Source organism: Microcaecilia unicolor, chromosome 5 (genome assembly GCF_901765095.1).
Source record: "Microcaecilia unicolor chromosome 5, aMicUni1.1, whole genome shotgun sequence".
NCBI lineage: Eukaryota > Metazoa > Chordata > Amphibia > Gymnophiona > Siphonopidae > Microcaecilia > Microcaecilia unicolor.
In genome coordinates this window covers 247,568,720-247,581,546 of record NC_044035.1, presented here as the reverse complement: position 1 = coordinate 247,581,546, position 12,827 = coordinate 247,568,720, and the positions used below count along the sequence as shown (strand labels likewise).

Below are 12,827 nucleotides of genomic sequence, written 5' to 3'. Positions count from 1 at the left end.
TGCACTGGCTCATGGAACTACCTTGACTGTCGCAGCTATGGATCCTAAGACTTGAAGATAATCTCTTGCACATGGTACCAGCTTGCAAAGAATAGATCGTATCTGATCCTGAAGTTTAACAGTTCTGTTCTGAGGCAAAAATATTCGACCTTGCAGAGTGTCAAAGGAAACTCCTAGAGAAGTAAGAGTCTGAGACAGCATCAGACAACTCTTGAGAGGGTTTACTACCCAACCAAGCCAATGAAGAAATTGAACTACTCGCACCGTGGTTTGTACACTTTCTTGATACAATTTTGCTCTGATCAACCAATCGTCCAGGATAGACCAGAATGCCCTCCTTTCCGAGAGTCACTGCCACCACCACCACCATGACCTTCATAGAGGTATGAGGAGCTGTAACAAGACCGAAAGGAAGAGCTCAAAACTGAAAATGCTGGCCCAAAACTGCAAAACGAAGAAACCTTTGGTGCAAAGGACGAATCGGGATATGCAGATAAGCTTCTGTCAAATCTAGAGCCGTCAGAAACTCTCCTGATCGAACAGTCACAATGACCAAACGCAGAATTTCCATACAAAAACTAGTAACCTTAAGCATCCAGTTGACCACCATGAGATCCAAAATTGGTCAAAAGGACCCATCTTTTTCTGGAACTACAAAGTAAATGAAATAGTGACCTGTCCTTATGTCTGAAGGAGGAACAGGGCAGACTGCCTGTAAAGCGAGAAGCCTTTCCAGAATGACCCTGACCGTTCCTGCCCTTAGATGAGAACGACAAGGAGACTCTAGGAAAGCATCTGGCAGCGGCCACGAAAACTCTAAGGCATACCCGTCGTGAATAACCTTGAGAACCCATTGATCGGAGGTAATTTGGGCCCACCTCCAATAAAACTGCGCTAGCTGAGCTCCCACTGGAAATGGATGGGCCCTGAAACCTTAATTGGGAAGGACTAGCAAGGGTCTGGAAGGAAGTGCCTGCATCTCTACTTCCACATCAGGAACCTCGAAAGGACTGGCATCTCTGAAAATAGCGAGACTTTTGAGCAGTAGCTACTCATCCTGGTCAAAAACGACGAAAATCTCTGCCATATCCTCCATTGGAAAGACCACGACCAACAGACCTAGGATGATCCTCAGGCAACTGAGGAACTTTAGTATCGCCTTGACTTTTAACCAACTTATCTAACTCGTCCCCAAACAGAAAAAAGCCTCGAAAGGGAAACTTACTAAGCTTAGACTTATAAGCCGCATCAGCTGACCAACCTCGAAGCCAAAGTAAACAGGCTGCAATGCTTAAAGCCGTAGATTTGGAAAAGGCCCTCAACAAATCATACAAGGTATCCGCTAAGAAAGCTGTGGCCATCTCTATCTTAGCCACCTCTGTGTCTACTAAGGTGAAATCATCTGAAGACCTATCTAAAACTCTCTCGGACCACAAAAACCACGCTCTAGCTACCAAAGAACCATAGATAGCTGCCTGGAATGCCAGTTCAGAGACAAAGATTTTAAAATAGATTCCATACGCTGATTTTGTACATCTTTCAGAGCTGTGCCTCCATCAACAGGGACTTATTTACTTGGCGGTACAAAACTTGCAAATGCCAGATGCCATAAGCCCCCTGCACTGGCATACTACACATCGCCGCAACTTCTCTGCCATTATTTTAAAGCACGCCTTTTTTTTAACCCAAGAAAGGGAAAAAAAACAGAGAGAGAGAGAAAAAGTTCCGAAAGAGCAGGAGAACTAATTACCGCTGCACTAGAAGACACGGCAAGTCTGAAAACTGAACTGCTTTGCTCTATTGGTGCTTTTGAAATTTATTTATTTTTTACACTACAGCGAAGCAATGTGGCTGTCTCTCCCTGTCCTCAGAACACCCTTCCCTCAAAGGGGCTCAGGTTAGTGCTGACTAGATAAACTTTTTTAGCAAATTGCACTAAGTAAATAAGTCAGGAGGTAGCTGTGGGGGGAGGGACCCAGCCACCTGAGTGTTAACACCCCCGAGGCTATAAGAGAACCCCCCCCCCCCCCAACAGGCCTCAGCCTCAGTTCTCAATAAAGCTTGCCTTAAACAGAAAAAAGGGAAGAAAATACTGAAATATTAAATAAGAATAAAAGACTGAAGAGCTCGCCACCTTCCATCCGCTGCAGACTGAGAATACTGGGTCTTACTATAGTTAGCCAGGGCTCTTATTGGCTCTCACGAGAGTCAGAATTCTCAGTCTCCACCTGCTGGAAGGAGTATCAGAATCTTTCTGGAGGAACACTAAGGGGGAATTTAAGCAAAAAACTTTCTGTGGTCAGGAAAATTGGCAAGATGAGTAATGATAAAATAGGTCATTTTAGAAGTAATAAGTGTACCTATTGTAGGTATGCTTTGGAAACAAATTCTATAACTATTCCAAATTCTTCTGGTAAAGCCTTTTCACTGCATTCTTTTACTGATTGTGATTCGCAAAAAGTCATCTATGGGATACAATGTCCCTGTACTCTTTGGTAAATTGGTCAGACTAGAAGAAAGGTTAAACAGAGTAGCTCAACATTTGAGCAATCTTAGGGTGCAGCGTACGGAAGCCCCCCTATGGAATAAGGCTCAGCATCTGGTTGAGGATTTAAAGTTTGTAGTTTTATATGAATTAAAAAGTGTGCGGGGAGGGGATATTTTGACTTTACTTGAACAAAAAGAGCAGCGATTCAACTTTACTTGGGCCTATATACCCCCAAGATCTGAATAAGGAAATTGACTGGACGGTAATATGAGAGGTGTGACTGTCTGGGCTCCCGGCAGCGTTAGCAATATATACCGCTGCCTTCAAACTGCCCAGTGTCCAAGAAGTCTTCTCTCTGCAGCGTCCCTTGGTCCCTCCTATGTGGGAACAGGAAGTTGAAGAGAAGGCTTCCAGGGCAGACTGAAGGCACGTGTATACATCGCTAACACTGCCAGGAGCCCAGACGGATTGAAGACTGCAGAGCCAGAGGAAGGGGAGAAGATAATTATCCCGTTCCTCGGAGTGTGCTTGCCGATCCTGGACCTCCTGTAGGGGTGCAATCCAGACTGGGAGGAGTGGTGAGCAAAGGGAAGAAGCAGAAGATGGATGGGACTAGGAGAGGTGGGGCAGAGCAGAGGGAAGGATGGGACTGGGAGGGGTGGTGAACACAGGGAAGGAGCAGGAGATGGATGGGACTGGGAGGGGTGGTGAGCAGAAGGAAGGAGCAGGAGATGGATGGGACTGGGAGGGATGGTGAGCAGAGTGAAGAAGCAGGATGTGAAATGAGGGATATGAGAAGAAGGGAAAGAAAAAGGGATGATGTAGGGAAAGGCTGAGACAATGTGAATGACCTGGAATACTGGAGAGAGGATAAGAGGCATTGAAAAGGGACTGGGGTATTGGTGAGGGGTATAGCAGAAGGGGACGAGTCTCTGAAGGGGGTTGAGTTAGGGTAGAAAGGGGTTAAAAAGACGGTGAAAGAGAAGCTATCTGGCATGGAGTATAGGGGCGACAGAAGAGTGGCCTTGGAGGAAAGGGAAGGAAGGAGAGACATGGATGGAGATGGGACTGATAGGGTGATGAGATGCAGTGGAAGGTAGATGAAAGCAAAGAGGTTGAGTACAGAGCATGAGAATGGGGGAACTAATGAAGTGGGTGAAAGATGGGGGAGGAATTTAAGAGACTGGGTAAGGGAGAGACAGAGGGGAGAAGGGGAGTGATGGAGATGGAATGAGAGGGAGATGTTCAAAGCCAGTAGGTAGAGGGATACTAAGGAGTAAAGAGTGAGAGAAAACTAGAGGAAAATAAAACGTAAAATGAAAGATCAGTGCCAGACAGATGCAGAGAAGGACAGGAAGAAGACGAGAAGAGTGAAGAGATGGAAAAGCCAACCTGGAAAAGAATTTAGGAGAAGACTGACACATGGAAAGTGGAAAAGAGACTGGGACCAGCCCAACTAGAAAAATAGAATGCTCAGATAACAAAGGCAAAAAAGAAAACATTCTTTTTATTTAATGCTTTTTAAGGACTAAGATGTACATTTCACAAAGCAGGCACATTTTTTTTCTATTGTTGTATTTTGCAGAGTACAGGAGAAAATACATTTCTGTTTCTTTTTTACCAGTATTTGCACTGCTTAAAGAGTCTGGCTTTCTTGAAGAGATTTGTATTTGTATTTCAGTTTTTGTGGGTATGTTTTTTTGTGGTTCCCTATTTTGTATCACATAAGGGTCTGTCCATGTTCTGAACGTGTGACTGAGGTGATGGATTCTGCTACCATGTAATGTTTGTGTAGGAATGTGTAATAGTCCAGCCTGTTCCATTTTCCAGTAGCAGGTATACTGGTGCTCTAGGGTCCAGTGTAATATTTATAGCACTGACTTTTCATAGGCGAGTTAGGGCTGTTGTGTGTTAAGTTTTCTGTATAGGTTTTGAGTGTCTTTTTGTAGGGTTTTGTGTTATTTCATAAAGTGTCTGGCCCTATTGTTTTTGATATGCTGGCTTCATATGCAGCATTTTAGTCTGGTGCGTGTGTTTTTTAAAAATAGCTATAATGAATATGTATGAGATGTATATATGCAAATGAATATGCAAATGTGCCAAACCAAACCCTTTGTTCCTCCCCCCAAATAAAACAAACTACGCCCATGCTCCCCACCCACCCCAGACTGCACCATCTTTCAGGGTTACAGTGAACATTCACATACTTTCCCCAACAGCATAAAGTACACACACTGTTGTACAGCACATATACTTTTACCCACGTTACTACCTATGTTTCACAGCATGATTTAAACACGCAGGGCTAGATTCTATATATGGTGACTGGAAAATCCGCGCAGAAAACATTTCTAAGTGTACTATAACATTTACGCGTGGTTTATAGAATACACTTATCACCTGTCTGCGCGACTATATTTAGTAACGAGAAATTACACCAGGTTTTAAATACCAGCACCTAAGTTAGGCACAGAGCAGGTATATTCTATAACCCTGCGTGTAAATTTTTGGAACGCCTACAACTCAACCATTCCCCCTTTTTGACAACACGCATTAGAATTTACACGTGCCACGTTACAGAATGAGCTTAGTGAGTACTGCGCGTTAAGTTCTAATTAATGCCAATTAATGCTAATTGCTTCTTAACATCCAATTAATATCGCTGACTGGCTTAACCAATTAGGTTATGTGCACTGTTAGGGAATATGCTTCGAATTCCGCGTGGAAATCTAGACATGATATACTGAACCCGAGGGACAACCACATTCATACCCATGGGAGTGCATCAAAACAAAACTGATTTTAATTGTATTTCTCCTTTAAGGCCTGCCTTATGAAAGCCCTTTCCCCAGTCTTTATCTATGAGGGGAAAAAATTAGCAAACAAGGTTCTTTATAAAAATTTGCATGGGACAATTCTGGAGTGAGGCACCAAGAAGAAAGCCTAAAAAACAGACAAGAAAAGGCAGTGCAAACATGCACTTGACAGTGACCAAAGGTTACTTAAGAAATATAGTGTTAGGTCAATAAAAAGCTATCACTTTAGTCTTTATTTTCCTTTGTGTGCCCAATACACGGTAAAAATTATAGAAAGAAATAACCAGAACTAAATGACCAGCAGACCAATGATCATAGCCACCAACTTTCCTAGATTCTTCTACATCCAAACTGCAATATAGCTACTTGCTGACGACAGATGTCTACTGCCTGTTACTAACCACTGCTATAAGTATTTATACTGAATTCAGGAAACGAACTCACACATACCCTGACCCTTGCTTCATCTCTCCATCTCGTATTATGTAGTGCTCAGCTTTACCAGTGATCTCAAAACAGTTTTCTTTACTGTTAAATCAGGCCCTCCCCAGTCCATCCATTGTAATTTGACCAATAGCAGGTGTGCGGAGAGTTTCAGATCTGCACACACCTAGACTAGAGAATGGCACGGGGATGGGGACCCACAGTAATGGGACAGAGCCAATGGGGATGAGGACAAACTTTGTCCCCATGTCATTTTCTACTTTGAAGCCTGTTAATGAACTGGACTGTTATTTTTGTTTGACTGATGAAGACCACAATATTTTGACTTTTTGGAAAAACAAGTAAACATGCTGGCCACAACTAGCAAAATTTGCATGGGGGATCCTGTACATTCCTGCTTCCAGCGCATCTTAAGAAGACATCTTCTATTGCAGAAAGGACTGTGGAAGACAGGAGAGATAGACTGATTAAAAAATTATAACAGTGCTTCAAAGGGCATATTTCTTCCCCGCTAGGGCAAACAGAATGGGTTGTATTTTGTACCCCTGGACATTTTAACAGGATGGATTGGGATTCCTTGGAGTAGTAGAAGTCAGCTATTGTTGGGGTTGGAAGCTTAGAGGGTGGTGCTGAGGGGGTTATTATAGCTGCTTGTTGTTATTGTCTTCTATTTGTGATTTATACAGTTGCACAGCATATTTTGTTCCTTTTTATACTTTAATAAAAAGAATATAAAATCATAAGTGTTTGAGGCTTAAGCAGAGCTCACATGGAAAGACAGGGACAGAACCAGAACCTGCGAGGCTGGGGTGGGAACGGAGACCGCCAGTTCAAATCCTGCTCAGGCCAGCAATGTAAGCCTTTCAGTCATTTATATGAAATAGACTGCTGGTCTCAATACAGTTTTCAGGGTCCACATCAGGAAAACCTACTATCATGAACCAAAGTCTGAATTTTCCTCTCACCTGAAGACAAAACTTCTTCCTGAATAGAAACAAGGTATACTGGCACTATCATCACTCATGCTATATCTGTTCTGTGGGTAAATACAGGACTCAGCTCCAATCAATCCAGCACTTATGAGGAGCATTGCGTTCAGCAGATACAAAGGAAATTAAAAAGAAGTTTATTATTTTTCAAACATTAATAGAATCAACATTTTGCCAGTAAATTTTATTAACATTTCAGAAATCCATATTTACTACTACTACTACTACTTATTTCTATAGCACTACAAAACATACACAGCGCTGTACACTTGAACATGAAGACAGTCCCTGCTCGACTGAGCTTACAATCTAATTAGCAGACAAATAGGCCAAATAAGAGATAAGGGAATTACTAAGATGGGAATGATTAAAAAAAGGGTTCTGAACAAGTGAATAAGGGTTAGGAGTTAAAAACAGAATCAAAAAGGTGGGCTTTTAGCCTAGATTTGAAGACAGCCAGAGATGGAGCTTGACGTACTGGCTCAGGGAGTCTATTCCAGGCACATTGTATAGCAAGATAAAAGGAATGGAGTCTGGAGTTAGCGGTAGAGGAGAAGGGTGCAGATAAGAGAGATTTACCCAATGAACGGAGTTCCCGGGGAGGAGTGTAGAAGAGGTACTGAGGAGCTGCACAGTGAATGCACTTGTAAGTCAATAAGAGTACATGGAAGCAGATAGGGAGCCAGTGAAGTAACCTGAGGAGAGGGCTAATACGAGCATAGCGACACTGGCAGAATATAAGTCGTGCAGCAGAATTTTGAACAGATTGAAGAGGAGAGAGATGGCCAAGTGGGAGACCTGTGAGAAGCAAGTTGCAATAGTCTAAGCCAGAGGTGATAAGAGTTCTGGTAGTTTGCTCAGTGGATAAGGGTTCTGGTAGTGTGCTCAGAAAGGAAAGGGCAAATTTTGGTGATATTATAGAGAAAGAAACGACAGGTTTTAGCAGTCTGCTGAACGTGTGCAGAGAAGGAGAGAGAAAAGTTGAAGATGGCCCCCCAAGGTTACGAGCTGATGAGACAGGAAGGATGAAAGTGTTATCCACAGAAATAGAGAATGGGGGAAGAGGAGATGTTGGTTTAAGGGGAAAGATACGAAGCTCAGTCTTGGTCATGTTTAGTTTCAGGTGGTGGTGAGACATCCAAGCAGCAATGTCAGACAGGCAGGCTGATATTTTGGCCTGGATTCCTGCCGAGACTTCTGGTGTGGAGAGGTAGATCTGGGCGCTATCAGCATAAAGGTGATACTGAAAACCATGGGATGAGATCAGAGAACCAAGGATGAGATCAGAGTACCGACTAGGAAACTACTGTTATAGTATAGCTATAGTCAATGTTAATAGCTGTCACCAGGGAATCAAGCAGATTATTCACGACATGTCACATTTTGGCATTCAGTTGCAATTATTATTCTGCAGCTTATTTATTATCCCACATCACTTATAAAACCTAACAATGGTATCAGTGCAAGACAAATTATTTGCAGAAATCTTAAAATGCTTTTAGCTTCTCACACAGTACTACAGGCATGCAGTCAAATTCCTAGAAACTAAGGAAGCATTTGTAAAGTTATACACACAAAAGGCCATTTTGAATAGCTCATGTTGCTTGCAATGTATGCAAGCAGTTTTAGTTGAAGTAAATTGCAGCTAGTTTTGAAAAGGAATCAATGCATCTTGCTTTTCTTTTATAATTTGCAGCCATGTACTTAGCGACAGCAATTTGTGGGTAACTGGTGGACAAAAGAGAAAGGAAGAGGTGGAAAACCTACATATACACTTGAAAATTAATACATATGCATACTGTTTTATTTTCTCAACCTAAACATGCCCTCCCTACCCATCATGGAACAGCTCTTAACCCAGTAATCAGCATGTGAGCATGGAAGCCCATGTATATTTTTAGATGGCCAGGACGACAGTTGAGACATACCATTCTACCTGGATAAATGGATTTGAAGACTGTCCTTCCCATGACTACTCTGAACTCTTTCACATTAAGGATTCTTGAAATCTCTGCACCAGTGGTTACTTTCAATCCACTGCTTCCCCATGCTATATGCCATAAAAACCTTTTAGTACTCAAATTTAGGAAACTTTATTGGCATGACTATTTATGTGTTGCCAACATAAAATAATAACAGAGAGCAGTTTCCAAAGTTTTTACACAACAGCTGTTTATATATAAAGCCCCACTGAAAAATGCTCATCTCCTCTATAGGTTAAGAAGTACGCCGTCCTGGTCATAACATGCGCACTCTTACCCACTAGCAAAGGGGTTCTCGACCCAGTCCTTGGGACACAATCAGCCAGTCAGATTTTTGGAATATCCACAATGAACATGCATGAATTAAATTTGCATGCACTACCTCCATTCTATGCAAATCTCTCTCATACATATTATTCATTGAGAGTATCTTGAAAACCTGACTGGCTAGGTGTGTCCCGAGGACTGGGTTGAGAACCCTGCACTAGCAAAATGGGGCAGCAGGAAAGTATGTTTATGTTTATTAAAATTTGCTAAGCCACCTATTCCAAAACATTAGGTCTAGGCAATATACAATTAAAATCATTGACATCAAATAATATGAAAGGAACGTCAGTAGTAATAGCACAGAAGACAAGCATTCATACAAGGAGACATGAGCATAACCAAATACACTATGCATCAGGGACTGGCCCCAGGCTATCAGAAGTCACAGCCAAAAGCTTGCTGAAAATAGACTTTCAACAGAGATTTGAGCTTTCATTCTGAAAGACCCACACATCCTTTCCATGGGTATACTTCTATTTGTGTATGTTTGGGCCTGCTTTGAGTCAGGTACACTGAAAAACCTACTGACTGAAGACAGGATTTAAGTCCTACAGTTAGGAGTGGAGGAGTGGCCTAGTGGTTAGGGTGGTGGACTTTGGTCCTGGGGAACTGAGGAACTGAGTTCGATTCCCACTTCAGGCACAGGCAGCTCCTTGTGACTCTGGGCAAGTCACTTAACCCTCCATTGCCCCATGTAAGCCGCATTGAGCCTGCCATGAGTGGGAAAACGCGGGGTACAAATGTAACAAAAAAATAAAATAAAATAAAACTGTCTCTAAAGGGAGCACTTTTTAACGGATTCTGCCCTGCAAACTAAGGAGTTAGCTAGATATCTCTGCTTAAAAACTGCCCTTCAAAGAAGAGTTAACAACTCTAAGGGGCATTATTATCAACATGGGCTACCATTAAGACGTGTTATTTTACCATTAGCTCATGCTATTTTAGCATAGGTTCTATTTTGTAGTGGGGTTAACAGTAAAACAACACATCTTTATGGTAGCCCACGTTGCTATCTCCCCCCTAAGGGTGAAATTTACTAGGCCATTTCTACCATTTTGCCTCCAAGAGATAAAAACTTTAGTAAGTCAATGGCAAATGTAGGTAGTGTAATTTAGTCAGAGGAAAGTACTACACACATCTCACAAATATTTCAGAAGATGCACAGTTATGCTTCCCAACTACCCCCCCCCCCCCCCCAAAAAAAAAAAAAAAGTGGTTAAAAACCAAATGCCCTGCATCTTTATGTATGAACCAGTCTAATTGGCCCACACTTCAGAAGACATCACTGTTTGCAGCCCTCCATTTTTCTACTTTAACTCTTGGCCTTGTGGTTTATCAGAACAAGGGATTTAGGGTTTTTTTCATTTACTGTCCAATTCATTTAGAGTATATAGATAAGACACTGGAAACTGGAACACTAGAAGATAACTATGCTTAAATGGTTCATCCTATCCAAACCTATCATCATTACAAACTTATTTCATTATCTATCTATACCTGACCCGGAGAACCAACATGTTAATTATCTACCTCTGACTGACCTGAACTAGGCTGGGCGGCTTTCAACTTCTGACATGCTTAAAATATAACAAACTGAATATAGGAAAACAAATAGCTGGAACCTGCTGCTTCATCTGACCAGTACAACAAGAAAAAGAACTTGAGTTTTGCAGCATAGCTGTCATGTGAATTTTGGGCCAGGTTATTTTCTGTACTTGATTTCTGAGTATTTTCTATAGAGCAGCTTCAATGGAAGGGCAAGTAGATTATTATTAGTTGACAGTGAAAAATTAATTTTGTATTTAGTAACAAGAAACATGAAATGAAACACTACATAACACACACAAAGGGCCAGCTACAGAAAAAAAATCTAAAAGGCATGTTGTGTAGGTTGTATGGAGCAGCAATTACAGACCAAATTGTTAAAAAAGCATTCTGTCAGCCTGCATGGAGCAACAGTTACAATCCTAAAAGGCTACATAACGGCTTTGAAAACACTGGGCGAGGGTCAGAGAGGAAGAAAAAGTTAGGGTATGGTTACATATGAAACTCTAGATGCATGTTTACCCAGTGTGGGCAAACTGCAGCCAAGCAGACTTTATGGGCCATTTTCATCTTTATCTGCTGTCATTTACTAAGTTACCATGTCCCCGAAAAAACATAATATAAAGGATTAATTATTTCAAGACTTCTTTTTAAGTTGCCATATGCAAGAGCTAAAAATGCATGTGCTAAAATAAGAGTTAAGTATTGTTTGTTGCTTCAGTTTGTAGCCTGTCATATTTCTCAACAGAGCTTGAGCATGCTGGTACATGTGAGCCTGGAATGCAGAAATATCCTAGAACTGCTTCCATATTACTTTATTTCCCCTGCAGTTGACTCTACCATCAGGTTTTCAGTGATGTCCTTATCCTTACACTACCAGACATTTAAAAGCATATACACACAAAACATGTGGAATTTGGGAACAGCACCAGCAAAGTTCACCACATACTATTAGAATTTTGAGTTGAGAGGTGATCCTCTGAGCTTCAGCTAAGAATTACAAATCGCAAACCTAGTAAACAGTATTCACTATGATTACACAGTTATTCTGCTTACAAAGAAAAAGCACTGGCAAAGTCATCATGCTTTCCAAATGTGGTACAAAATACCTGTGTCTGACAATTTGATTCAAATTTATGTGATCCATGACTAGAATCCAAGAGGCTAGCTCCACTTAGATACCTGCATTTGTCCCCTCTTAAAGACTTTAGGACACCGTTTGCTGTCACAATAAAACTGCTAACACGAATGAATACGAGAAACCCGCAATTCCTTTCGCACGAGGGTATTGTAGCCTTGACGTCTGTTGGATACCTGAAACGTGTAGGCAGCCCCCAGACTCCAGTACTTTCTGAACTACTAATGGGTTTCTTCTTCATCTACCCACTCCATTTAAAAAAAAAAAAAAAAACGATGTAGTTGGGACGAGTGCATGAGCTAAATATTTTATATTCTTCTCCCCCTCCCCCCCAAAAAAGTTAAAATAGTGTGGCATGAAATACTATAAACTTGGTGGCTAGCTTATCAGAGCCAGTGCATATAAATAAATGCCAAAAACCATAAAGTTGAGATAGTCGTTCTGTTAGGGGTAAAGGAAGTCCCTCTGCATGCAAGCATGCATGTGCCCCTGCTCGGACCAACACAGGGAAATGAATTAAAAGTCACACTGAAGGATACTCACACATGAAAGTGGGACGGCTGAAGCTCAGTCATCAGACGGGGTTCTCCTCGGAGCACGACTATAAACGGAAGGGTAACGGGCCCAGGGCCCCCGAGAACACAAGGGCCACAACTCCTCAGCACTGAAAAGTTGCAATTGGCTGCATGTCCGTCCCCGCCCAGGAGGGAGGGGGCAGCCCGGGCACCAAGGGCAGCGGGCACCCGCCTTGGGCAGAGCAGGTCCCGGGAAAGGGTTCCGAGCGACCGAGGAGAGAGTGAGACCCTCCCCCAACACACAAACCACCAGCTCCCCCTACTACCCCTCTCCGTCGCGGCCCAGGAGAGACGTGGCAGTGAGCGGCCTCGACGTCACCGCCGCGCGACGCGACGCCTGCGCGCTGCGTGCCCGCGGGTAAGGCGCTGCGGCTCGCTAGATCGGACATATTGGTGGTGGCGGCGGCGGCTTTGTGGAGAGGAGGATGTTGAACCCTTTCTTTTGCAGGAAATGCTGCTGACCAGGGGATTGGACAAAAAAAAAAAAAAAAAAAGATGATGGGAGACGTAGAGGAGATGAAAG

General features: G+C 42.5%; 1 protein-coding gene across 2 annotated transcripts in view; it reads right to left on the bottom strand.

Moving 5' to 3' along the window:
• The window catches only part of TMEM39A (transmembrane protein 39A), a 149,305-nt gene extending 136,710 nt beyond the window's left edge, over window positions 1–12,595 (bottom strand). For both annotated transcript variants that reach the window (XM_030203931.1, XM_030203930.1), the window contains exon 1: window positions 12,273–12,595. The gene's annotated coding sequence lies outside the window, so the exon portion shown is untranslated. The remainder of the gene's footprint in view (window positions 1–12,272) is intronic.
• Between the last annotated feature and the right edge of the window lie 232 nt (window positions 12,596–12,827).